At 34.5% G+C, this 4,821-nt stretch overlaps 1 pseudogene; it reads right to left on the bottom strand.

The window, feature by feature from the left end:
* Positions 1–244: 244 nt before the first annotated feature.
* LOC125090994 (40S ribosomal protein S11-like) lies at positions 245–724 on the bottom strand (annotated as a pseudogene).
* Between the last annotated feature and the right edge of the window lie 4,097 nt (positions 725–4,821).

Genomic DNA, 4,821 nt, shown 5'->3' with positions numbered 1-4,821 from the left:
TTTCTGCAGATACTCAAGGATATTTGTTCTCTTGCTTGCCTTTGCCATTGAATTATTTTCGTATGAATGTTATCTCTATTATATGTGTGTGTCTGTATATACATATACATATGTATATATATATGTGTGTGTGTATATATATATATATATATATATATGTATGTATGTATGTATTTTTTTTAATTTTTAGGAGAATTAACTCTGTTTTCTTAAGGGATGTGGGCAGATGTCTCATCTCAGAACTTCAGAACTTCTGGAATTGCTTCCTGGTGCTGGTGGCCTTCCTGACTTTGAACTCATTGAATCATACAGTCTTATTTAAGGACTGGCTCTCTGTCCCACTGTGACAATATCCCCAATCTGGACAACCCTGAAGTAGGGTGACAGGTGCACAGACATGTTCTTGTGGTGTTTCTCACAGTGGTTGTACTTTTGGATGTAGTGGTGGTAGTCATGGTAGATAACAGTGGTCCTCTGCATTGTCATCATCTGGGTCACCACATTAAACATAATCCATATTCAGATGGAGACATCACCAGGAAAGGGGCATTTCTTGTCAATATCCACGCCTTCAGTGGCCTCCTTGAGCTCTTGAAGTACAGACCGATGTTTTTGTAGTATCACAGGAACTCCTCCTTGCCATTTCCTATAGCAGGACACTCTTCTTATTTTGAAAGATGGTTGGGTGCTTTTGGTGGGCCTACTCAGTCTGCATGTTGGTCATCTTTCTGGCCACCTGAAGGAAGGATGTCTTTTATATTGTTGATGTAAACCATAATTCAGCTTTTTCATTAACCTCCTCATGGACTATGGCCTTTTGCATATTCATCCATTTAGTAACTATTAAAGAGGGAAGAAGTTTTTCAATATGTGAAGTTACCCACAAGATATCAAAAAGGTAAACAACTCATATCTACAATATGTAAGAAACTTCCAAATCAATAAGAATAATTATTCCTAATTAGATAAGTACATATTTTAAAAGGAGTTTTCACTCTATAGCTTTGGGAATAGCAAAACGCAGGGGTACCTGGGTGGCTCAGTCGTTTGAGCATCTGACTCTTGATTTTTGTTCAGGTCATGATTTCAGGGTCCTGGAATCCAGGCCCCCATCTGGCTCCATGCACAGCAGGGAGTCTGCTTGTGGACTTCAATCCCTCCCCCGCTTCCCTGTTTATTTCTCTCTCTCTTTCAAATAAATAAACAAATACTATTAAAAAAAAAAAGAAGAAGAAGAAGAAGAAGAATAGCAAAACACAGACATCTGGGTAATGCCAAATACTATTAAGGATTTAGTGATTCAGGAACATATGCTTGATAAAACAGTAACCGGTAGAGCAAATTTGCAGAGGAAACTGCCCTAATAAAGTTGCCTGCCACCAATAAGACAGAAAAATAAGTTGAATCAGAGAGAGACAGAGACAGAGATAGAGAAGTGAAAGATGAAAGAGAAACTAGGTTTCTTATGCCTATAAAATCACATGGCCACTGGAGAAGCAATTTACTGCAACTGTCCTACCCATATGGTTCCTGGCCTCATATCCATCCCCTTCTCCCCAGTCTTTTATCTTTTGTCTCTTTGTGTATTGTCTGTTGCACTACACCTCATTGCAATTTCTCAAAATTTCCTGTTAGGAATAGCTTTATCAATTCTCCTCCTTTTTTTTTCTTTTTAATTTTTTAAAAGCCCCTTGGCTTATACTTTTGGTCTTTCTCCTTCTGACAGAGTTTATATGGTACTTTACCAAAGGAAAGTAAGTTCCTTCTTAAAAAATCTCTCAAGTGTCATGTAAATAGAAATTTTACTATTTTGAGGGTTTTTTCATGAAAAACATTCTTCCATTCATTACTGGAAAGTTATCTAAGGAACTAAAGATAGTTATTGTAATTAATATAAAGAAGCTATGTATAACACAAAGTACCAAAGTACTGATTTAAAGTTTAGGAGCATTCTATGGAATTAAATTTTTGTTTCATTTTTAAACAATTAAAAAAATATAATCTATTAAGGAATTGCTTTTACAGGACAGGTTGGAATAGAAATATTCATTCTGTTATATCCTAGGAGTATATTTGGGAAACAAATGAAGGATTTTATGTGTGACTCTGCACTAAACATAATTCAATCAAAAGATGCTAGGGTTCCTTCATAGGTCATTGTCCATTCCCTCCTTTACACTTAATATAAAGAACTACAGAAAGCCACTTAAATTCTAAACTGGAAGGCCTTCTTCCCTCCTAGACAGGAAATAAGAGTTAATTAAAATATACATTCCATTGGTATAATGATTATAGGACTGCAAAGGTTAAATCACTCAGATTTACCCAGCCTGTATCCAGCATTAATCAAGATTCTCAGGAAAGCAATAGAGCTTTTCAAAACTCACCAAAATTTTGAGTCAGCCTTAAAACAATATCATATCTTTCTTTTAGATCAGAGCTACTCCAAATTCAAGGTGCATTTCAACCTTTTGTCAGAGTGGAAATTCTTACTGTGGATATCCAATTACTCTAGCATCATTTATTATCCCTTTTCCATAGAATTGTTCTTGAACTTTTGGAGATTATCAGTGTGCCATAATTCTGTGAGCTATTGATGAATTTTCTGTTTAGTTCCACTGACCTATAAGTCCATTCTTCATCTAATACCATACAGTCTTAATTACTGTAGCCATATAATAAATAGTGAATCCAGAGTGACTCCTCCTAATCCTTTTTTTTTTTCCAAAAAGATTTTTAGCAACTCTACTTCCTTCATCATTTCTTATGTATTATTAAATCATATGGTCTGTATCTTGCTGGGATGTTAATAAAAACCTGAATTAAAGGATGGCTCAGTTGGTTAAGGATTCGGCTCTTGATTTTGGCTCATGTCATGATCTCATGGGTTGGGGGACTGAGTCCCATGTTGCGAATCCATGTTCAGAGAGGGGTCTACTTGAAGATTCTCTCCCTCTGTCCTTCCCCTCCACTCACACACATATACTCTCTCTCTCTCTCTCCCTCTCTCTCTCAAATAAATAAATAAATCTTTAAAAAATAAAAAAAAATCTGAATTAAATCTTGATCAATTAGGGGATATTTGACAGCTTAACTATGCTGAAGCTTCTGATAAATGAACACGTGTGATTATCCATTTATTTCTCTATCTCAGCAGCATTTTATATATAAGACTTGTGCACATTTTGTGAAATGTACACCCAAGTAATCCTAGCTTAAACAATTGTAAGTGATACTATACTTTCAATTTCATTTTCCACATACTCACTGTGAGTATATAGAAATATATGTTTTATATGCTGATCTTATATCCTGTGAACTTTCCTTTTTTTTTGTACTGCTTTCATTAGCTTTTTTGTTACTGTAATACCAACTTCATAGAATAAGTTGAGTGATGTTCCCTCCACTTCATTTTTTCTAGAAGAAAATATATAGGACTTTTAAAAATATTTTATTTATTTATTTGAGAGAGAGAGAGAAGAGAACATGTGTTGGGGATAGACACAGAGGGAGAAGCAGACTCCCTGCTGAGCAGGGAGTCCAATGCAGGGCTCAATTCCAAACCTGAAGATCATACTTAGAGATGTTTAATAGACTGAGTCACCCAAGCACACTGAGAATCCATAGGATTAATGTTCATTTTATTTAATGCATTTGGTAGAATTCTTCAATAAAAACATCAAGAATTGACTATTTTTTTCAGAAATATCAAAATATGTATTCAGTTTCTTTAATAGTTATAGGTTATTCAAGTTATTTATTTTATATTTAATGTTATGTTGAAATAGTTTGAACTTTTTGAGTAATTAGTCTCTTTCATCTAAGTTGTGAAATTTATATGTGTAGCATTGATTTTAGCATTAGCATTCCCTCATTAACCTGATGTCTTCAGGTCCTGTAATGATACCCTCTATTTTTTTTAAAGATTTTACTTATTTATTTGACAGAGAGAGAGAGATCACAAGCAGGCAGAGAGGCAGGCAGAGAGAGAGGAAGGGAGGCAGGCTCCCTGCTGAGCAGAGAGCCTGATGTGGGGCTCCATCCCAGGAGCTTGGGATCATGACCTGAGCCGAAGGCAGAGGCTTTAACCCACTGAGCCGCCAAGGCGCCCCTCTATTTTGTTTTTAATATTAATAGTGTGTCTGCTCTTTTTTCCCTCTTATATCTTGCTTTAATTTTGACAATTTTATCAGTTTTTTCAAAAAACTAACTTTTGTTCTTAGTTTTCTTTTTCAATTTCATTGCAATTCCCACTCTTATTTTGATTACTTCTTTCCTTCTGCTTCACTTTGACTAATTTTTTTTTAACTTATTTGAGACCCTTAGTCTTTGTTAATGTAAGCATTTGAGGCTATAGGTTTCCAATTTTATACTTCTTTGGTTGTGTTCTGTATATTTCGATATATCATATTTCCATTTTCATTCATTTAATATGTTTTTTTAACTTCTTTTGATTTTTTTTCTCTTAACCAATGAATCATTTAGAGTTTCCAAACATTTGGAAGGTTTTCTATTATCTTTCTGTGAATAATTTACAGTTTGATTTATTGTCGTTAGATAACACAGTCTATAGATTTAAACTCTTTTAACTTTGTTGAAGCTTGTTTAATGACCCAGGAAATTGTCTATCCTTGTAAAACTTCTGTGATCACTTATTTTGAATGCTTACTTTGTTGTTGGTGAATGGAGTGCTTATAAATCTTGACTCATGGTGTTTTTGAGTTGATATCACTGTTGATTTTCTGTCTAGGTGTTCATTTAGTTTTTGAAAAGAGTGCTGTGGAAGTCTCCAATTAGAATTTTGGATTTTTCTAGTTAATT

Source organism: Lutra lutra, chromosome 2 (genome assembly GCF_902655055.1).
Source record: "Lutra lutra chromosome 2, mLutLut1.2, whole genome shotgun sequence".
Classification (NCBI taxonomy): domain Eukaryota; kingdom Metazoa; phylum Chordata; class Mammalia; order Carnivora; family Mustelidae; genus Lutra; species Lutra lutra.
Note: the sequence above shows the minus strand (reverse complement) of the source record. Positions and strands in the feature narration are given on the sequence as shown.